Here is a 23925-nt window from a genome sequence, read left to right on the forward strand (position 1 = left end):
TGACATTAATTGAGAGTAATGGACAATGTTAATTGCTGCCACTGAACTGCTGATATTTGGTGATTAGAGTTTCCTATCACTTGTTGCAAACTTGGATCATCATTTGAACTTTTATTGTTATCATGCTCATCGTTTATCTTTCTAAAAAACGTTTTAACAACAGACCCATTATCTTCAAAGGCCAAAGTGCACACTTCAAAATACAATATTGAAATTTAAAAATATTAATTAATCAAAAAATATTTGTTTTTCATTACTACATTCATTTACTACTAACCACTGCTAATTTGTATATTAAAAGATGACATTTCACAATATAGCCATTGACTTCATTAGTATGTATTGATGGTCAAGCTCTGGGGTCCTTACAGTTACACATACCAATGATTGGGCCATTCCGTTGTGCTACCATCTTTCTCTATGGAATGACTGCAAAAGCCTAGAGTGCATAATGTAATTTGGCTTTACTTGGTATTAACATGACCTTATGTACAGTGGAAATGCCCCTATGAAATTGCATGGAATATACCAGAAAAATATCTGTTTCTGCTTCATTGACTATGCTAAAGCCTTTGACTGTGGATCACAACAAACTGTGGAAAATTCTTAAAGAGATGGGAATACCAGACCACCTTACCTGCCTTCCAAGAAACCTGTATGCAGGTCAGGAAGCAACAGTTAGAACAGGACATGGAAAAACAGACTGGTTCCAAATTGGGAAAGGAGTTGTCACCCTGCTTATTTAACTTATATGCAGAGTACATCATGTGAAATGCTGGGCTGGATAAAGCTCAAGCTGGAATCAAGATTGCCTGGAGAAATATCAACAAGCTCAGATATGCAAATAACAACATGTTATGGCAGAAAGCGAAGAGGAACTAAAGAGCCTCTTGAAGAGGTAAAAGAGAAGAGTGAAAAGCTGGCTTAAAACTCAGCTTTCAAAAACTAAGATCATGGCATCTTGTCCCTTCACTTCATGACAAACAGATGGGGGGAAAAATGGAAACAGTGACAGACTTTATTTTCCTGGGCTCCAAAATCACTGTGGACAGTGACTGCAGACATGAAATTAAAAGATGCTTACTCCTTAGAAGAAAAGCTATGACACACCTAGACATCATGTTAAAAAGAGAAATCACTTAAAAGAGACATCACTTTACTGACAAAGTTCCATATAGTCAAAGTTACGGTTTTCCCAGTAGTCATGTACGGATGTGAGAGTTGGACCATAAAAAAGGCTGAGCACCAAAGAACTGATGCTTTCAGACTGTGGTGCTGGAAAATATGCTTGAGAGTCTCTTGGACAACAAGGAGATCAAACCAGTCAATCCTAAAGGAAATCAACACTGAATATTCATTGGAAGGACTGATGTTGAAGCTGAAGTTCCAATACTTTGGCCACCTGATGAGAAGAGCTGACTCACTGGAAAAGACCCTAATGCTGGGAAAGAAGGCAGGAGGAGAAGGGGATGACAGAGGATGAGATGGTTGGATGGCATTATTGATTCAATGGACATGAGTTTGAGCAAACTCCGGGAGATAGTGAAGAAGAGGGAAGCCTGGCAGGCTGCAGCCCATGGGGTCACAAAGAGTTGGTCACAACTGAGTGACTGAACAACAACAATAACTTCAATAAAAGGAGTAGTCTGAGAGTTCCAGAATGTGCTATTACTTTAAGATGACCATAAATATGAAAATCCAGAAATGTTTAAATACCATAGATTTTATGGACTCAGGAAATATGTCAGATGATTCCAGGTTGAGAAATGGTGCATGTATTAATAATGGGTTAAATGAAAGAAAAGCTCATCTGAACTGTTTTACAGCATCCAGAACAATCAACCCAATGTGATTACAGCCAGAATAACATGCTACAGAGACAGCATGGGACAGTCAGGCAGTTTAGAAACAATGTGAATAAGGAAGTAAAAAAAATGTACTAGCCAATAATAATGATTAATACTTATTGTATGTCTATAGCATCAGGCATTGTATTATGTAATTAATACATATTAATGATGATTTTTTAAATGCAGTTCTTTTTAGCTACCAGAGACATATCCAACTGAAACATACAGTTCCAATCAGTCTTGGGAAACAAAAAGGCAGGAGAGTAATTTGTTTCTAATTTAACATATCAGGTCTAAGAATTCGGAAGATCCTGAAGAGAACTTTCCTGCCCAATTTCCAGAGACCCAATTTCTCCCTGGGGCTTTCCTGGTAACTCAGCTGGTTAAAAATCTGCCTCTAACACAGGAGACCTGAGTTCAATTCCTGGGTTGGGAAGATTCCCTGGAGAAGGAAATGGCAACCCACTCCAGTATTCTAACCTGGAGAATCCCATGGACAGAGGAGCCTGGTGGGCTACATTTCATGGGGTCACAGAGTCAGACACGACCAAATGACTAACACTTTCACTTTCAATCTTTCCTTGAGTCCCAGACTTGAATATCAGTACACATCTCAAACTCAGAGTATCACTGGTAGATGGCGCCCCAAGTTGACTGCCAACAGCTCTTTCCTTCCCTATATATGGATGCTGCTCCTTGCATCAAGAGGTAAAGTCCTACTCCTTTCTCCTTTGAATATGGGCTGGCCTGAGTGGCTTGCCTGACCAGTAAAACAAAGCAGAAGCAACAGCTTGACACTTGCAGAGCTAGGCCATAAGAAGCCATGGTGGAACTTCTGCCTAGCTCTCTTGGAATGCAACTCCCTGGGATACTCACTCTTGGAACCCAGATGCCCTACTGTAAGAAGGTCAAGCAACGTATGTTCACAATGCCATCAACAGCTCTAGCTGAGCTCCCGGCAAATGGCCAGAATTGCCTGCCCAGCCACAGGAATGAGCCCCAAATGACTCACTGCAACTGCCAAAGAAAAACAACCAAGAATCACTTAGATGAGCCTAGTCCATCTTTAAGAAACATGAAAGATAATAATCCATTGTACTTTTAAGTCACTAGGTCTTGGAGTGGTTTGTTACATAGCAATAGGTGAATATAAGAGGAACCGGAACCAAATCCTTCATTTCCCCTCACAAAACCTGCCCCTCCTTTTTACATCCCATCTCAGGAAACACTTCCTCCTAATTAGGTAAAACATCTTGGAGTGATCCTTGGTCTCTCTTTCTCAAATGTTCCATCCAATGCATTGGCAAATCCTGTCGACTCAGTCACTAAGTCATATGCCACAATCCTTCATTTACTATTTCTTCCACCCCTTCCATGCTTCTCCATGTGGCAGTTACCTCTCACCAGAGCTTCTTCAGTAGCAGCTGGGCAGGCGGCCAGAGTCCTTTAAGAACAGAAATCACTCCTCTGCTCAAAATTCTCTTGTCACCCTTAGGATAAACCCAAAGTCCTGGCCTTGGCCTAAAACGGACTCCAGGACCTGGCTCTTGCTTCCTTCAAACCTCATTTCTTATCACTCTCTCCTCCATACTTCCTTCAGCCAGAGAGGCCCTCTTGCTGTCTCCTGACCAGCCTACTGGGAATCACACCCCTTGGCTGTTTCCACTGCCTGACACTGCTTTTAGGTTTATATTCAGCCTACCTTTGTTAATGATCTCTTTGCTAACAGTCTATTTTCCCCATTCAAATGGAACTCCTTGAGGACAAGGATTTTGTCTGTTTTGTTCAGTGATATATCTTGAGTTTCTAAAATAATGCTTCGCATATAGTAGGGCCTCAATAAGTATTTGTTGAATGAATGAATGATCCCTGATTCCAGAAGTAGCAGTAAGCAGTGACATGCATCCATCTTCCTGACACATAAGTTAACATTTTCCATACTTCCTTCAGCTCTGAAGATCAAGACACATGACTTTTCAGGCTGACCTGGGATGAAAAGGAACACACTTCATCCCTATGTAGTCCACACTATTCTCTTTTGCCCTCAATACCATCTGGATATTAAATTCTCATTGCATGACCACATAGCCTTCTCCCAGTCCTGATTTCCTAGAGCTCAGGTTCAGACTGGACTTTGTGGAGGAGCCCATGCAAGTACAGATGGCCAATCCTGGTCCTTTGTATATTTAATTAATGTTGGTAGATCCCCTACTGTGTCCCAGGCCCTGTACAGTGAGCTGGTGATGTACAGACTGGGCTTCACTTATTCAAAGCTGGCATTTTAAGGGATGCCTGAAAGATAAAGTCACTGGGGAATAATGGTCAAACGCCCCAAGAGGCCACCTCGAAGCACAGCCTCAGGTGTGAAATGGAGCTCATAGCTCCTCTGCTTCAGTTCAGACCACACCCCAGAGGTTCCCTGGGTCCTCAAAGGTCATGCAGCCTTCCATCAACCTGAGATTAGACTGGATTTATACCATAACTGCTCTTCGCACAAAATAAAACCTCACATTTGAATGGTGCTCTGAGGAATGATAACTCCCAACATTTATTGCTGTTAATACCATTAAGAGCACAAAATAGCATCCCATTCTTACCTTACAATTATCTTGAGAGGTGGGGACCATCATCCCTATTTATAAGTGAAAAAACTGAAGCTCACAGAAGTTCAGTGATTTTTCATGCAGTTCATATAGAGCAATCAGAACCCACATCTGCCTCACTCCAAAACTTATGCTTTTTCCTTAAAGCCACATTGCTGCCTATTAAAAATTAAAACAAAATGCCCTGGTGTCAATACTTTCAAAAGTATCATCTATTATCTCTTTTTGTCATGATGTATCTTTCTGAGTCAGAAAAGTCAAGGGTTGCTATCCCCATTTTACAAGAGAGAAAAGTCAGTCCAATTAGACAAGCATAATGCACGTCATTTAGGATTACCAGGCAGGACAGTGTATTCAAAAGTTATTTCCCACATCAGCTGCCCTTGTACCCAACCTACAAAAAGATTTCTTTCTTTGCCTTACAATCTGTTTAAATCTCCAACTGCCTCTTATTAAAATGTGAATATTCTTAGGAAGGCTTATACCCCAAGGAAGTTGTCAGGTATTATCAGGATCTGTCTGAGAGTCAGTTGAGAAGTTACTGCTTCTAATGTAAGGCACCCATGGAGGAGAGTTCTAAGCACAAACTCCTTCAGAAAACCACTTCGACTGGGCCCTAACTGGAGGTATTCCTTGACTGGCAATGGTTACGTGACTACATTAGCCAGCCAGACCCAGAACCTCTGGACTTCTGACTCCAGAGCTTTCGTCTATAGGACTCAACCACCAACTTGAGCCCACTCTAGTCTGAACTCATCATCCTGGCACTCTTTGGAGACCCATGCAGTGCCTGAGGCTCTACAGCTAACCAGAACAGACCCAGAGAAATCACAAGAGAGCTCTCAAACTCCCTCTGGTACAAAGATTCATGTTCTTTGGAAGTTTGCCCTTTTACTCTGTAAATGCTTGGACTTCGATGGTATGTTACTGAGATGGAATCAATCGCAGTAAATAGAAGACACATCAACAGAACTTACTTGTGTCTCCCTGCTCGAAGACAGAAGCACCACTCTGGGATGTGCTCCAAATCCCTGGGACAGACACATGGGGCTCCAGGGGCCCTTCCTTGGCATCTTCTCTAGATGACATTGGCCATAGGCAGCATACCCACCAAGTTCCACATAACCAACATGCTTTGTCCACACACCACAAAGGCCCTGGGAAACCCTGTGTCAGAGCCAAACAGCTGTAAACCTTCAGGCCTTTCAAAACATTCCTAAGGCCCAGAAGGACAAGGTATTATCCGTATTTACCCAGGAACATGAAGGCAAAACCACACTCATGAATATTTTCAGCAGTTGGGGCTGTCAGAAGAGCAAGACACGTGATTAAATATACCCAGCCCAGTTTCCCTGCACTATTAGGCAGGGCTTGTTTTGGTTTTTGTTTTTAAATACTATTATCTTCAAGCAGCAATCATATTGAAGGAAATAATCATTATAATAATAAACATCTTTTCTACATCATGAATCATTATAGAAGTTTTTCTTGTATTTATTTTCTCTAGAATTCTTAAATTCCTGTGGAACACATTCATAGCAAGATTTTCAACTGGTGGAATCTTCAGTGAAGATTCAGTGCTGGGCGGTGGGGAGGTTCACCAGCTCACATAATAAAGTAGGTGCAATTTCCCACAACTATTAAACGTCCTCTTTACACTTCTTATGTTGTGTTAATCAACCTCTCTAAACTTCAAACTATCATTTTCTTTTTCAAAAAGGATAAGAATCATTAAAGCATCTTAAGGGCTAATACACAGAGTGCGTGTGTTCAGTCATGTCTGACTCTTTGCAATCCCATGGACTATAGCCCGCCAGGCTCCTCTGTCCATGGGATTCTCCAGGCAAGAAAACTGGAGTGGGATGCCATTTCCTTCTCCAGGGGATCTTCTTGACCCAGGGATCGACCCAAGTCTCTTGTGTCTCCTGCACTTGCAGGCCGATTCTTTACCATTGTGCCACCTGGGAAGCCCTCTATATTAAATGTACAATGTGTTAAGTGCTTTATATAGATTATCTCATTGAATTCTTACAGCAACCCCGTCAGCTAAACACTCATCATTACCACCTGCCTTTTATTGATGAGGACATGAGACACAGTATGTTTTAGTAACTAGCCCAAGGTCACATGGAATTGGTATTCAAACCAAGATCCACCTGACTGCAAAGCCAGCAAGTATAACCACTAGGCTCTTCAGACTTGTTTCAGAGGTTGACACTACAATAGATACAGCTGCTGCTGCTGCTAAGTCACTTTAGTCGTGTCAGATTCTGTGCGACCCCATAGACGGCAGCCCACCAGGTACCCCCGTCCCTGGGATTCTCCAGGCAAGATAGCAAATACAGGTAGTTCCCAAATTTTTTGGTTATTCAATTTATGAATAACACACATATTTGGACACTTGGTGGCAGAGCCCTCTCCACCCTTAGTGTTCTCCCTGTTGACACTTATGCAAATAAAGTCCCCATTCCTTCCCCCAGAGGACTCCCCACCCTCCAGAGTCCCTTCTTCCATCACTCTGCTTTCCCTAACCCCAGCACAGAGGTTGTCCTTTAAAGGCTGCTGAGGGAACTGCTAAAGTACAGGGCATCTCATAGAACCTGCCCTCCCAGGGACCTGTACTATTACCAGCACTGTGATTTCCTTCCAATAAGGATTCTGTTGTGCTACCTGCAGTCGGCCCTCCAACGTATGATTTTACATGGAAAAATAATATGTTACTTTCAAACAACCAACCCACAAAGGAGCCCTATCTATTCCAACTGGCTGTTTAAGATCCTGTGACAGTGAAAATTCCAATTCAACCTTATCTTTCCAAACTAACGGTGAAAACCACCAGGATGAACTTAAGTCAAAGTTTCCTGTTTCACTTTTTACTGTACTTATGTAAATCAATCATTACTGCAGTTTCCCAATGCCAGAAATTATTAGTCATTTCAGTGTTTAATGGTACATTTTGCGAAATCTGGTCCAGTGCAAAACCACACAGCATCTGGGTTATCTGTTTTGTATTCCCGTCCAGACTTTCACCATTTGAAATGATCTGTTGCTTACTTTTTTGTTCTTTATTGGCAGCATTTTCATTCTTCACACTTTTCTTCTATTCTTTTACGCTAATCCTTGAAATGTCAGTCTTAGTCCACTGAAATGAAAAATTTAAAAAAAAGAAAAACAAAATCTGTTGAAATTTCTTTAAAGTTGCAAAAGTAATACATGTTATTTATAAAAATTAACTTCTGGGGACTTGTCTGGTGGTCCAGTGGTTAAGACCCCCACATTTGCAATGTAGGGGGCACAAGTTCAATACTTGGTTGGGTAACTAAGACCCTGCATGCTGTGTGGCACAGCCAAAAAAAAAAAAAAAAACCCTTAATAAAATAAACATTTTAAATGGCTTTATAAAAAGAAAAAAATATGCTAGGGTGAAAATTTAATAAAATTAATAATTTTTAAAAAATTAACTTTTTTACCAATAAAAATCATCTTTTGATCCTCAATCTAGTAACTTAATTAGAAAGATCGTGGCACGTGTTATGAAAATCCCTTTCTTACATAAAATGTAACCCTTTAAAATAGTAAATACAGCAGGTTGCAAAACTTGAGCACACGTCAGAATTACCTGGAAGGCTTGTAAAATCAAATTGCTGGACGCCCCCTTAGAGTTTCTGATTTAATAGGTCTGGGGTGGGGCATTTCTGATAAATTCCCAAGTGATGTTGATGCTGCTGGTGGGAAGACCATACTTAGATAACCACTGGTGTAATATTAGAGCTCAAAACAACAACAACAACAACAACACCTTGAAGATCATTTCTGCCGATCCCCTGGAGAAGGAAATGGCAACCCACTTCAGTACTCTTGCCTAGAAAATTCCATGGATGGAAGGAGCCTGGCAGGCTGCAGTCCCTGGGGTCACACAGAGTCAGACACGACTGAGCGACTTCACTTCAACTCACTAAAGCTCTATTACTTACAGTTTACAAAGTCGTACTCTCACTGGCCTGAGAGCTAGAAGAAAGTTTATTGGGAGCAACTGGGACATCTCCACGACTCCAAGACAAAGCTGAACAATCAGAGCAAAGAGCAGATAGATTGAGGGATGTGGTAGGTGGCAGAGGACTTCCTCTGTTTGGGTCCCCCTCTCTCTGCCTGGGTCCCCCTCTCTCTGCCTGGGTCCCCCTCTCTCTGCCTCTCCATTCGCAAATTCAAGCTTGGGATTGCTCTGGGCTAATCATCAAAGGAGAGATCTGATTGGCCCCTGGCCATTCAGTTTGTTTAATCAGCTCAGGCCACAGGTGCAGAATCTCTTAACCCAAGCATAGCACATGAGACAGAAGATGTGGATCTTAGGGAAGAGCGGTATGAGCTTGGCAAAGATACTACATGGCATAACCTGAACTCTTGTTTTTCAAAAGAGAGAGCTATGTTTGGAAAGAGTAAAGTCCTTGCCAAGAAGCACACATGTAATAAGTGGCAAAACTGAAACCAATCGTTTTTTCTTTTTTTAATTTGGGCAGGGGGGGAGTATTGCATGTGGACCCAAAGCTGGCCTGCGAGTGGCAAGTAGAGATTTGTTTCTTAGCCAGTGGCAGGCTGGAGCTGCTGGTACCAGTTCCAGAGAGAGGAGTGTTAAACATTTGGGATTTTGGCAGGCAGGTTAACCGTGGTAGCTGGAAATGTGCCAGAGTCAAAGTATTTACTAAGGTTACAAACCAACACTCCTTTTTTTTCTTTCCAAAGAGCCAGTTTACCAGCACACCCTTGCCTAGTTCCCTGTGGGGATCATTTACAGTCAGTGCAGACGCCATGTTTCAGATGAGAAACAACCCAGTTTTCAGTGTTTTTCAACAGTTGCCATTTCCAACCCACCATCAGCAGATTGCCCGGGGGCTGCCAGCTAGACCCCATTTTGCACATCCAACCCCTCACACCCACCTCCTGCAATGGCTGGCACTCTCTCTCTGGGATTCATGCACAAAATGAGCCCACTATCTTGACCTTCTGCTGCCCTTGTTTCCAGCTCAGAGTCAGCTCCTTCCTAACTTTCGAACAGTAGAACATCAGTCCTATAAGAATAAGACAAGTCTGGGCAAGTGCATGTAAGACCAAGAGCAGAGTCTTTAAGAGACTTGCTTTAAAAAAAAAAAAAAGAAGAAGACTGTTGAGGCAGCCAATAAGCAAATGCCCCCAGGGATAGCGACTCTGTAATTATTTAAAGAAGGAAACTCTTGTGCAAATTGCCCAAGTCATCTCATTTCAGGCTTCCGTTGTGTGGCTTGGCGGCTTGCTGCTTCATTCCCATCAGAGGGCAAAGGCTGAAAGAGAAAGAAATCTCCGTGACTGTAAGTGATTCCCAAGCCCTTGGCCTCTGCCACCTGCCACTGAGCCACTGACGCACCTCCACTGTCACGCTGGCAGGGCTCCACCCGACCTCCTGTCCCACATTTCTTAAGAGGCACAAGATGCATTTACTTCACTGGCCACAAAGACAGCACTGGGAGCCGGGGTGGGGAGATGGCACACTTCCATCTAATAATGCTTCCTGGGCCACAGAGCCTAAAACAACACAAATTGCAGGCTCCCAGAGGAATGAGGGGGGAGCCAGGGCTGCCGCTGCTGTGCATTCAGCAAGACTTCCTGGAACGTAATGTCATCATGAGATTGTCTCCATGGCAGACCTGGAGTTCCGGTTGCAGTACTGGCAAAATATGGGGACGGCGAGACAGATGAAGTCCTGGCACTTAATGTCTGTGAAGACAGAAGCATTTTTACACATTTGAATGCTCTAGCTCCATCCTCTCCTGTTTTCTTCCTTCTTCTTCCTCTTCATCCTCCTCTCTACTCAAAATCTGCCCCCTGCACCCATTTTACAGTTGTTAAACTTCCACGGTGGGTTCCCACCAAGCATACTAAACTAGATATCTTGAGAAACGCAAAAATGTGTGTTGAGGTGAGAATTTGGCACATGGATCAAGCCACCTCCCTCTCTAAGATCAACCTGCCTCAATGTACCCATTGTTTCTTCAACAATCCCTGTTGACACTATTCTTGGCTTCCCTGGTGGCTTAGTGGTAAAGAATCTGCCTGCCAATGCAGGAGACATAGGTTCGATCCCTGGTCCAGGAGGACCCCACAGGCCACAGAGCAGCTAAGCCTATGCACCACAACCATTAAGCCTGTGCTCCAGAGCCTGGGAGCCACAGCTACTGAAAGCCCTGAGCCCTGGAGCCCATGCTCTGGAACAAGAGAAACCACTGTGGTGGGAAGCCTGCGTACCACAACCAGAGAGTGGCCCCTGCTCGCAGCAAAGAGAGCAAAGTGCATGCAGCAGCGAAGACCCAGCACAGCCAAAAATAAAACAAATACTAATTTTTTTTAAAGAAGACACTATTCTTAGTGATGGTGGGTATCACATGATCCCTGCCCCAAAGTCTCCTGAGTAAAGCAGATACCTGGAAAACTAAGGAGAACCTGGAGAAATACCTGTTGCAAAGTGGTACCTACAAAGTACAACTCCATCTAGTTTTACTCAATCTCACACACACACACACACACACACAAGCACTGGATTAGTATATTATATACTATAATCTTCACACAACCCTAGGAGGTACAGAGTTGTTAGTTTTTTGGTCCAACTGTCCCTCCCAGACTGGGAGCTCCCTTTCTGGAGGGCCCTGGTTACAGACTCAGAGAGTCTTATAGTTGATGGGACCATAGCAGAAAGCCACCGGCCTAGCACCTTCTTCATACAGATGAGGAAAAAGAGGTAGGAAGGCAGAACGGGGTAGTGACAAAAGCAGGGAATTCTACTTGGTCACCTGGCTTGCTGTCCCGGCTCTCAACCGTAAGCTAAACATAGTACGTTGCATGTGACATTTTTTAAGTCTTGATATCCTCTTCCATAAAATGGAATCAACACTATTTTCTCTGCCCATCTTCTTGGGCTGTTAAGAATATTAAATGAGATAGTGGATGTGAAAACACCTTGCAAAACTATGACAAATATGATAGCCCTTTGTCCTGATTTCAAGTCTAACTGTAAGTTACACAGCATAAATGTGGTTGTGTGGGGACCTAAGTGTGTGTGAGCAATTTGGATGCAGCGGACAAGTATCACCAGCACTTAGTATGTTGTCGTTATTTAGTCGCTAAGTCATGGTTGACTCTTTGTGACCCCATGGACTGTAGCCTGCCAGGGTACTCTGTCTATGGGATTTCCCAGGCAAGAATACTGGAGTGGGTTGCTATTTCCTTCTCCCAGGGGGATCTTCCCCACCCAGGGATCAAATCCGAGTCTCCTGCTTTGGCAGGCAGATTCTTTACCACTGAGCCACCAGGGAAGCCCATAGCACTTAGTACCGTGTCTGTTAAAATGCTGCTTTAAACATATTTGTTAGACAACAACTGGGTAGAAAAACCATAAACATAACTTGCTCAACGGCAGTTCTGCATGTCTCCGGAGCTATTTCAGGGATAACTCATGAACACACCCTCTTCCACCTCTAATTCAGTACCTATGATAGAGTTACAAGAGGGCAAGATAGTTACCATGTCCCCATTACACCAGAAAGGTCACATGTGTTTCCCCCTGTAGCCTAATGGAGAGGGAGAGTGAAGACTTGCTGCTCTGAGATCTCATCCTCAAGAGGGTGTTTCTCAATTTTCCTTTAGTAAATCCCATCTCATTATGTTGAGGGCTGGCCAAAGACCTTAGGCTGGTGTCCTGTAGGCAGTGCAGCTGGGATTTGATTGACAATCATGAGAATGGAGTCATGAGTTCTCTAAGATACAACAGAGCTACTGGAACAGTCTGCTTCAGGTGACACATTCAGTGTTGAGCACACATACTTGCTCAGTCCAGATGCAAAGTCTGCTGCCAATTCCAGCTGGTACTGTGTATGAGACACTCCATGGAAATGATGTGCTCATCTTCATCAGCTACTTGATAATTAATTCAAGGGTATTTGTGAAGCACCTGCTCTATCCCGTGCTTGAATTACTGGTGTAGAAGTTGTTCTCGAAGGTGAGGGTTGAAGTCACAAGTTTCTTCCTTCAGAGATGGCATGTGAGTTGACTGGAGTTTTGGAGGATACTTACAGATGGTAACTGGGGCAAGGAAGAGGAACTAAAAGGGGGAGAGAGAGAAAGTGAGTGAAGGAAAGTGAGGTTGTAACAGGGAGAAAGTGACATGTCATCAAAGCCAAAAAAAAAAAAAAATCAACAACAACAGGGAGAAGAGATGAGGTAAGTGTATATCCAGTGGGGTCATCAAAAGGAACTCTGATGAAAGACCATTAGATGTGGCAATAAACAGGTCATTAGTAAGATGTGCAAGAAAAAGTTTCAGCTGTGTGGTGAGTCAGGCAAAGAAAACTAGGAGAGGCATAGCTGCCCACGAAGGTGATGCTGTGGTGACAGTTCATGCATTCAAGGATATGGACAGAAAATAATTGTGAGAAGAGATACCAAGGTCAAATGATTATCTTTTCAATTTGGGCAAATATTAGCAAACCAGATGACAGGAAGAGTCAGGAGGGAGGTTATGAAAATAATTATATATATATATATATATATATATATATATATATATATATATATATATATATATATATATATATACACACACACACACACAAATATATATATGTATGTTTGTCTCTGCCCCTGGTTCCTGGCACAAAATTTCTAAAATCCTTGGAATTTCCTAAGTGGTAAGAACACTAGAAACATCCTTTGTTCTACTAATTGGTCTTTGACCCCAGTTTTTGACACAGAGTTCCTCAATCCCTTGGAATTTCCTGGGTGCTAGGAATGTCTTTTGTTCTAATGAGGCAATTCTTGGTGGACTCCTGGGTAGCTTCAGGTTGGGGGCTGGTCATCAGAAAGACCACGCCGTGAGGCGAAACTTGGAACTTTCCACCCACCCTCTATCCTCTAGGAAGGGGAGAGGGACAGGAGACTGGAGAATTGATCCTGCCTATGTGATGAAGCCTCCAGAACAATCCCAGAATTACTAGCTTCAGAGAACTTCCCGGTCAGGAAGTGCCTGCAGAGTGGTTTGCCCCTTCCTACGCAACTTGCCCCAGGTATCTCTTCATCTGGCTGTTCACCTGGATCCTTCATTATGTCCTTTATAATAAACTGGTAAACATAAGTGTTCCCCTGAATTTCGTGATCTTTTCTAGCAAATTACTGAATCCAAGTAGGGGGTTATGGGAACCCTGGTTTATAGCTTGCTGGTCAGATGATAGATAGGTGACCATCTACGACTCATGACTGGTGTCTGAAGTGAGGGATCCCTTGTAGAAGTGAGATACTCACAGGTAGATAGCGTCAGAACTGAATTATAGGACACCCAACTGGGGCCTCCCGGGTAGCTCAGCTGGTAAAGAACTGCAATGCGGGAGACCCTGGTTCGATTCCTGGGTTGGAAAGTTCCCTTGGAGAAGGGTTAGGCTAGCCCACTGCAGTATTCTTGGGCTTCCCTGGTGGCTCAGATGGTAAAGAATCTGCCTGCAATGCAGGAGACCTGGGTTTGATCTCTGGGTTGGGAAGATCCCCTGGAGGGCGGCATGAAAACCCAATCCAGTATTCTTGCCTGGAGAATCCTCATGGACAGGAGAGCCTGGCAGGCTACAGCCTATGGGGCTGCAAAGAGTCAGACACAGCTGAGCGACCAAGCACAGCACAGCACAACTAGTGTTGCAGAGAATTGTTTGCTGTGTAGAAAACCCTCAGTTCTGATGTCAGAAGTACTGCAAATGTGTGAGTAAAGGAACGCAGGAGTGGTTTTCCTAGAAAGAGGGGAAGGTTCCAAAAAACAGAATGATTGGGGGGTCGGGATTTATAGGAAAAGATGGGATTCACATGATCGAGATCAGGAAGCTCTTCCTCCTAGCCCACAGGAATGAAATGCAGGTGAAGATAAAGGGCAGTGAAGTTACACTATCAGAAGTTAAGTTCTCTGAAGACCACAGAAGTGAAGTTGCTCAGTCATGTCTGACTCTTTGCAACCCTGTGGACTGTAGCCTACCAGCTCCTCCATCCATGGGATTTTCCAGGCAAGAGTACTGGAGTGGGTTGTCATTTCCTTCTCCAGGGGATCTTCCTGACCCAGGGATCAAACCTGGGTCTCCCACATTATAGGCAGACACTTTACCGTCTGAGCCACCAGGGATGTCCACAGAAAAACCTGCTAATCAAGCAATGCCGAGGAAAGCATATTTACAGGGTCTAGGGGGTCTGGGTTCAAGTGGTTTAAGGAAGCTCTAAGTGGGGAATCTGATTGGGACTGGGCAAGATTCATGACATGATAGTTTAGTACTGGTGGATGCAGCAAGGTGACGGTCAAGTCTTGGGTAAGTACACAGCTGTCTGACAAGTGAACTGTTTGCCCAGGTAAACAGTCTATTGTTCTGAGAAGAGAGCTCTTTGACTAGATGAACGAACTATTTTGCCCAGACAAAAGCAAATAGCAAGTTATTATTCTTTCTTCCCTGACAAGAATTTCCTGGAAAGAAAGCTGTCATGTTAACAGAGATGGCTGTAAGTTGTCAGTGTAGTAGTGGTCTTGCTGCTCAATATTGAGGGCTTCCTTAAGAGGGCTCAATACTAAAGGCTTCCTCTCAATACTGACTAGAAACACTGTAGCATGGGTTCCAAATTTTGCTGGACATTGAAATCTTCTGAAGATCTTCAAAAAAATATTTATGCCTGGTTTCCACTCCCCCAAACATTGATTTAGTTGGTATAGGTTGCCACTTGGGCACCGGGACTTCTTTTTTAATTCATTTTTTTATTGAAGTATAGTTGATTTATAATGTTGTGCTAATCTCTGCTATACATCAAAGTGACACAGTTATACACATATAGACAGTCTTTCTTTAATATTCTTTTCCATTATGGTTTAGCACAGGATATTGAATACAGTTCCCTGTGCTATGGAGTAGGATCTTGCTTATCCATCCTATATATAATAGTTACATCTGCTAATCCCACATGCCTACTCTTCCCTTCCCCCACCCCTTCTCCCCTTGGCAGCCACAAGTCTGTTCTCTATGTCTGAGTCTATTTCTGTTTTGTAGATACGTTCATTTGTGCCATATTTTAGATTCCACATATAAGTGATATCATATGGTAATTGTCTTTCTCTTTCTGACTTACCTCACTTAGTATGGTAATCTCGGGTTGCATCCATGTTGTGGCAAATGGCATTATTTCATCTTTTTCTATGGCTGAGCAGTATTCTATTGTATAAATGTCCCACGTCTTCTTTAACTATTCATCTGTCAATGGACATTTAGATTGTTTCCGTGTCTTGAATATTGTGAATGGAGCTGCTACGCACATAGGGGTGCATGTATCATTTTGAATTCGAGTTTTGTCCAGGTGTATGCCCAGGAGTGGGGGTGCTGGATCATATGGTAATTCTATTTTTAGTTTTCTGAGGAACCTCCACACTGTTTTTCATAGTGGCTGCACTAACTCACATTTCCACCAGCAGGGTAGAAGGATTCCCCCCTTTCTCCACACCTTCTCCAGCATTTGTTACTTAATGATGGCCATTCTGACTGGTGTGAGGTGGTACCTCATTGTAGTTTTGATTTGCATTTCTCTAATAATTAGTGATGCTGAACATCTTTTCACGAGCGCACCAGGATTTCTAAATGCCCACCAAGTGATCCTAAAACACAGCATTTGAGAACTACTTCTCTAGAGTTAAAAGAAAAAGTAGCAATGAAATAACCATTTGGGCAATGCCCTGGAGATGTAAGAAAAGACTAAAAGATCAATAAACCACAATCAATGTATTATCAAGCTTTGATTCATACTGTATAATTGAGCTGGGCTTTTTGTCAAATAGGTGAAAAAAACTTCTTGGAGTAGTTTTAATTCATGTTTCTTTGAGAATGAGCATATCTTCATATATTTGAAAGTCATTTGTAGTTCCTTTTCTGTCAACCATCTGTTCATATCTTTTCATGTACTTCATTTCAAATATCAGTTTTCTTATAGGTAAATCCTTTCTTGTCTTGTAAAAATGAAAATAATTTTATTGCTATTTTTTAATTATAGAAATGATTATAATTTTGTTCTCATGATATAAAAATTTTAAAGATACAAAGGAAAAAAGTATTACTCAATCTCATTCCCAAGAATACTTACTGTTTTTTACATTTGGTTGTTTGTTTTTTCAGGCCATTTTCCAGACATTTGTATATAGACACGTTTTTGAAAAAATATGCTTCATTCAACAAATTTTTATTGTGTATGAGTATTACAAGGGTCAGACTACATATACCATTTTGCAACATTTTGTTCATAGCCTGTAAGTGCAGGCACTTGAGTCAACAAAGTACAGAATATAATCTAACAAGCAATAATGCAGTTTCTCTCATCTTCTCTGGGCCACTATGCCTGCCTGTCTTAATAGAGGCACCAACTGAACTGGTGACATGGATTGACAGAGCAGTGTTACCAAGCTGGATGGACCTACCTCTTTGTTCAGCTACGGTGATAGAGTCATTTGTTCAGCAAGTATTTATTGAGGACCTACCTATCAGCTGGGAATTTATTCTAGCTTCTGGGAATGAAACAGGAAAAAGGCTGGACAAATTCCCGGACTTCATGCAGCTCAATGAAGGAGACAGATAACAGGCAAGAGAATCTCAGAATGGAGTGTGTGTTATGAAAAATAAAACCAAATGATATGGGACTTCCCTGTGGTCCAGTGGCTAAGACTCCACATTCCCAATGCAGGAGGGCCCTGGGTTTGATCCCTGGTCGGGAAACTAGATTCCACATGCAGTAACTAAGACCTGGTGCAGTCAAATAAACAAATAAATACCAAGTGATGTGACAGGGATTGATGGAGGGTGTGCTTTAGACTGAGAGGACAGTGAAGATCTACTAAAGAGTATACACGTGAGTCAAGGTCTGACTGAAAGAAGGAGCCAGCCAGGTAACGGTCTAAGGAAGAGAATTCCAGGCAAAGGAAATGGCAGATTCAGTGGGCTTGACTGGATGTAAGAACAGGAAGAAGGCCAGCTCGATGAGCAGAGTGAGCAAATGGCAGGGCTGAGGCCAGAGGCATATATAGTGTCAGTCTAGAAAAACCTTGGCAAAGAGTTTGGCCTTTATTTAGAAAACAGCGGAACATCATTGGTGGATTGGTATGATCTGATTTATGCTTTCACTTTTTTCTTTTGGAGAGCTTTCTGAGAATGTTATTTAAAAATTCCTGGAATAGAATGTTATTGATTTCCATCTCCACTTTATACAAATCTGCAGGATAGGAAAACTCAGACATTAGAAATATAAATTTCCTTTTGATGATCATATATTTGATGCTTCATCATAAATCTCTTTCCTGAACATTATCTCATTTAAACTTTATAAAACCCAGGGAGAAAGGTAACAATATGCCCACTTTAAAACAGATAAAGTTAGACTCCCATTGCTGAAGGAATTACATAATGCAGGATCAGAACTCAGATGTCCTAACGCTAAACCTCTATGCTTTCCCCCTTCCATCTCTGTGATTCTAAACCAGGTGTTTATCTGGAAGTGGAGATGGAAATTTTTGTTAAAACCATCTACTGATATTCTTCACAACTATCAAGGTCATGGAACAACAAGAAAAGATTAAGAACCTAGCACAGACTAGAGGAGTTTAAGAAGACACGGCAACTAAACACAACATAGGGGCCTACGTTGTATCTAAGGACAGAAAAAGGATGCTAAAGCAACTTACGACAAAAGTATCAAGATTGTGCAAAATGTTAGCATTGGGGAAAAGTAAGCGAAGGATATTCCAGAACTCTCTGTACTATCTTTGTAACTTTCTTGCATCTAAAATATTCCAAAATGGAATTTATTTCTAAAAAATGTACATAATGCACCTATGTGAATGTGCCTATGTGCAGGGTTCTTGGGCTGTTTTACTGTTGCAAATCTAGTAGGTAAGAATTCTTGTAGAGATTCATCTCTCTAGATTGACCACAGCTCTCATTTATAGAGTACAATACATAGTATATGTGGCTAAAAAATATTTGGGAGAGAGAGTTCTTAATCCACAGGCTGGCCATCAGATATTTCTAATTCCTGTAATTCTATAAGTAATTATCATTTTCACACTCTATTATTTTCATTCCATCTCATCATCTACATTTTTAAGGAAATGATTATAATTTAGGATTGCCAAAAAGAAATACAGGATACCCGGTTAAATTTGAGTTTCAGGTAAACAGTGAATAATTTTTCAGTATAAAAATAATTTTAATAACATTTTATACAACTGAAAAGTACTTGATAACCTTAAATTACTTTTTATTTGGGTGTTTTGTGTTTTTGTTTGCTAAATCTATCAACCCTATTCTGGCTGGTCTACACACTCTCCCCAGTCTGCAGACTTCTGGGGGGCTGGCAGGTAGGCACAAAGCAATTGGTAAGAGGCTTTTTGAGAAGTCCAGGAAGCTAGAGTAGTGGCCCTGGACATGAGGGAAAGTGAGTGGACACAGAATCTATCTTGAAGGTAGAGCCAAAAGGCTGTGGGGTAGGAAAGAAAGTGAGGTGTCAAGGATGACTCCTAGGTTTTCAACACCTGGATGGATGATGGCAGAGAAATTATGATTTCCTGTTTGTTCATTCTACAATATCTGCAGATGTGTAACTACTGAGCATATAATAATAAAATAAGAAGCAAAGTGGTTGAAACTAGGGTAAGGAATCTCTTTGTTACTGAGGACCAAAATCTTCCATCCCCACCTTCCCAAATCAGCTGAGATCAGGTGGTTCTTCCCAGGAGATTCAGTGGTAAAGAATTAGCCTGCCAATGCAGGAGACACAAGAGACTTGGTTCAATCCCTAGGTTGGGATGATCCCCTGGAGTAGGAAATGGCAACCCACTCCAGTATTCTTGCTTGGGAAATCCCATAGTCGGAGGAGCCTGGCAATCTATTATAGTCCATGGGGTCACAAGCAGTCAGACACAACTGAGCAACTGAGCACACTTAAAGCCAGTTTATACTCTATGCTTCTCAGACAACTTTATAGACAACTTTACTTGAATTAAGAAAAAGAGGGAATATAAGATGTTATTCAATAATTAGAATAAGCACTTAACTCTATTTTGGCACTGTACAATAGACAGTTTCCCATTACACAGCAAGAAGCAAATGAGAGTGAGGAGAAAAGGGGTGGAGAGTAGAAAGAACAGAGGCAGGACGGGAAAGAGAGTAAAAGAACAGGAAGAGTGGAGAATAGGTGAGAGTCTGACTGGGCTTGGCTTCTAAACTGACTAATGGAACAGTTTATTTCATTGGTTAATAATCCCAAGGCATTTAAGGCACCAGTTAATATATTGACTAACAATAGCAGTTTACTAGCCTGAGGAGTGGGACAAGAAGGACTATTTCCTGAGCCCCTTATTAGATGCCAAGTGCTTCATACATTTTCTCAATTTTCACAACAACCCATGTTGCAGGCATGTTTACTGCTATTTTACAAAAGTTAGTAACTTGCCCAAGAACACAGAGCAAATGGTTCTTAGACTTTGATTTGAATGCAGGTTTGTCATCTGCCAGAACCTCAAGCGTGCAATTTTTCCATTACATCATCTTCCTTCACATAGTTTAAAGAGTTTGAATAATATTTATAATTAACTTCTTTGTTGGCTGTTTTTTCCTTCACAGATTCTCTAATTCCAAGGTTAGGCATTCTTTTTTTCCCTCTGTTCCACTGAATAGAAATAAGGATATTGAGGACAGCAGAGAAGTATATATTTCAGAATGGTTCTGTTTGGAGAACAAAAATCTGCCTACAGACTGTGGTTGTTGCTAGGTGGGAGTGGTTGATATACATGTAGAGGGTAATAGCTCTTTTTTAGAGCTTCCCCAGAGCCTCAGGGGTAAAGCATCTGCCTGTCAATGCAGGAGATGCAGGAGACGCAGGTTCGGTACCCGGGTTGGGAAGATCCCCTGGAGGAGGGCATGGCAACCCACTCCAGGATTCTTGCCTGGAGAATCCCATGGACAGAGGAGCCTGGTGGGCTACAGTCCATGGGGTCACAAAGAGCCAGACACCACTGAAGAGACTGAGCATGCCCGCGTCTCTTTTTAAAGAAAGACTTTAAAGGAATTTTTGATTGTCTATGATAAGGCTTACACTAACATGAAATGTGGAAAACTGTCCTAAAAAAAAACAAAAGGAGGTGAAAATCATCTTAACAAAGTAACAAGTACTCTTCCTTAAGCCAAAAGTTGTGGCTAAGTATCTGGAGAAGTGTTAGATTTTTGTTAATTGCCTTAATTAATGGATTTCCATTTTCCACTGCAATTCAGTAGCTGGGGATTTGGAGAGAAGAGCAAAGATGTGAGTGAAACAATTAGCAACAAGCCAGAACCCAAGGAAGAAAGGTAAAGAAGGACTTAAGAAACAGAATAGCTGGATAGGACTGTGATATTTGAGAGCTTTACATTTTTGTTTTGTGCTTTGTAATTCTCCTTACTATCTTCATCTTTAGTAAACTGATTAAACATGCAGTTTAGACTGTGTTAGCAGTTCCTTAGGAAATGAAGGAGAAATTGTATTCTTAGAGCAAAGCCAGTAGAGAGAAGCAGAAGCCTTTAGAAGCTGTCGCTACTCAGTAAGAAATCACTTTCCAGAGTCTTCTGGAATACTCTGGAAGAGAATAGATTTCCTGCTATGGTGCAGGACGAAGTTTGAGTATTTTAATTTGCTTATAATAAGAAAACTGAGAGATCATGGGGGGTGGGGTGGGTAGGGGTCAGATTAAATGTCTGGGAAAATTCTCTTAGCACTGTGTGTCTAAGGCAAGAAATTAGATACAGGTTGAAATCCAAGAAGGTCCTGCGGTTGGGTTTCTCCCACAGAAGGAGGAGAAAAATCCCTGCATCCCTAGTCATGCAAATAATATGCAAATTAGGGCAATTACATATTTACTTAGAAAATTTTGATTACCTCATTTTGGCTTCAAGAGGAGTTGGGACACCAAAAGGGAATGTTTGTCAACAGTCCAGAGTTGTTAGATTTTTTCTGGGGAAAACAAAAGGGTAAGTTTCTTATCAAGAGAATGCCAGGATAGTAAATGAGTTTTTCAAATACTTTAATATGTCTCTTCCCCAAAGCATACCAGAGAATGATTATGAAATGGTCAAAATGTGAGCCACAGATAAAGCATAAGTGGAAATTTCTTTTTTCCTATTCATTTTACCACAGGGTACTTTCTCTCTCCTCTCTCTCCTCCTTCCCTTCCTCTCTCTCTCAACAATGTGAAAGAAAGGCCTGGATTTCCCCCTGCAGATGATTTCTAGCCATGTCTCTAAATTCAGGCTTTGAATCTATCTCTTGGGAGTGGTGTGGTGATACGTGAGGCTGCGAGCATTGAACAAGTGGACCAGCTGCTTCCATGGCTGCGTCTGTGGCACAGGCATAGACCCATCTGGGATGGCTGTGGATGTTGCTGCCCTGGCAGGGGCTGAGGAGGGAGTCAGGAAACTGCTGTCTCTCCAAAAACAATCTAAACTCGAGCAAAATCTGTCTTGGGTTGAACTAGAAGTCCTTTCTGAACAATAGCTGACCTGATTAGAAGTTAGGCATCTCTCTTCTTCAGCAGAAGATGGTGGAGTATGTCTCCTAGCAACAGGGATAGTTTACCATTTAACAGTAGGACTGTCTCATCAAGGACACTTGTTTTGCAGCCCACAGTTCTCCCAGTAAGTACCAGAAAAGGGTCACAATCAGAACAAATTTAGCCATTGGCCTTCAGTTTCATTGCACAGTCCTAATGAGGTGATGATTCCAAGACCTGGATTAAAGTAAACTGAAGTAACCAGATTTTTCTAAGTGTTTCCCTATATCTGTTAAAGTTCTCACCACTGACTGCACCAGCCACTGGCTTCAAAACCTTGGCATTATCTGTGTCTTTCTTCCCTCTCCTCTATCTGAGAGGGAAGAGGAGTCTGTCTGTCTGTTTCTGGCTCTCTTTCTGTCTCCCATTTCTCTCTCCTTTCTCCTTAGTCTCTCTCTTTTCCTTCATTGCTTCCCTGAGTACCAGCCCCTTGTCAACATCTGTCTTTCACACTTTTCCTTTCCTTCTTCCCCACCTCTGCAACCATCCTCCAGAAGTGCTATTAGTTCCACTCTTGCCAGCTCTCAAATCTTTGCTTTACCTTTACTCCCAAACCTCACTCCAGGTCCAGGTAGCAACTCACCCTTCTGAGGGCAGCAAAACTGGTCTGGCTTCTAGTCTTTTCTCAAAACATTTTGTTCTACATTCAGCTGCTAAATTATTTTCTCTATAATAAACAATCTAATAACATCACCACGCTAAAAAAAACTCTCAAGGGTTCCCCATATCCTATGAAGCAAAGTCCAAATTTCTAAGCCTTATATTCTGGGTCCAACATGGTCAGGTTCTGTCCACCTTTTGCAGCTGTTGCTCCCCCTGTCTTCCTTTAGGCAGACACGGCTTCTGCAAAATGCTTCTTGCCCACTTGGACCTTTTTTCAAGTTGCTTCCTCTCCTGGAAACAAATCACCCTCTCCCGCTGCCCCATCACCCAGTTCCTCCATCTTTACAAAACCAAAGTCACCAGACCTAGCTTGGCGCGAGCTTGCTTTGGTCTATGTAGCTTACCCTGAGATCCCTGGCTAATCATCTGAACCCCTATACAATTTATCCATGTAATGAGGTCACTCTAACAATAATCAACCGGGTACTGCTGGGGACTCTGTCCCACATGCTTATATGGACCTCAGCCTCCCATTTTAAGTTCCATTTTGCCAGTGTTTCTAGAAGTTCCCATCATGCTTCACATATACTCACTGAACAAGGACACTTCTTCCAAGCCACCCCATTGCTCTCTCTGCATCTTCCCCCATCTGCTAGGCATCACTGTTCCTGCATAGCTGGGGGGCTGCAGTCCCTACCATATCGAAGGTGAGCACCATTCTGCAAGATGCAGAAAAAACACGTGACTTCTCCTTACTGAGGACTTGGAAGTCACTCTTTAGACAGCCCCTTCCCACCCCAAATGCTGTTATTCCTAGTTTCCTTTGAGTCACTGTTAAACAGTTCTTTCTGCTCCCCTTCTCTTACCCCAATGTCGCCTATAAATCCACAGGATTCAGACATTAGGTTAATATGGACAGGACACTGTACTATAATTGGAACCGTCTTTTCTGCCAAGACTATAACAATTTTCATCTGGTTAAGTATGTTACACCTGCTCCAGCTCAATGAGCCCCTAATACAAATGGACGAAGGGTGGCCTGTTCGTATATTTTCCAGAAAATGTAGCCTTAATGAGTTACTATTATTGTTGGAAATTTATCATCTCCCTCAGGTATGCTGCTGCTGCTGCTTGGTCACTTCAGCCATGTCTGATTCTGTGCAGCCCCACGGACTGCAGCCTGTCAGGCTCCTCTGTCCATGGGATTCTCTAGGGA

General features: G+C 42.2%; 1 long non-coding RNA gene across 4 annotated transcripts in view; it reads right to left on the bottom strand.

Annotated features, from left to right (window-relative positions):
- LOC138439209 (uncharacterized) overlaps positions 1 to 23925 on the bottom strand; it is a 221950-nt gene that overhangs the window by 21948 nt on the left and 176077 nt on the right. For 2 of the 4 annotated variants that reach the window (XR_011256629.1, XR_011256630.1), the window contains exons 2-4: positions 9852 to 10201; positions 9389 to 9768; positions 6157 to 7595 (exon numbers count right to left, since the gene is read on the bottom strand). This is a non-coding gene — a long non-coding RNA (uncharacterized lncRNA). Of the gene's footprint in view, positions 1 to 6156; positions 7596 to 8427; positions 8517 to 9388; positions 9769 to 9851; positions 10202 to 12004; positions 12582 to 21436; positions 21512 to 23925 lie in introns of those variants that run through there. The other 2 variants (XR_011256628.1, XR_011256631.1) reach the window with 2 other exon arrangements.

Source organism: Ovis canadensis, chromosome 4 (assembly GCF_042477335.2).
Source record: "Ovis canadensis isolate MfBH-ARS-UI-01 breed Bighorn chromosome 4, ARS-UI_OviCan_v2, whole genome shotgun sequence".
Taxonomy (NCBI): domain Eukaryota; kingdom Metazoa; phylum Chordata; class Mammalia; order Artiodactyla; family Bovidae; genus Ovis; species Ovis canadensis.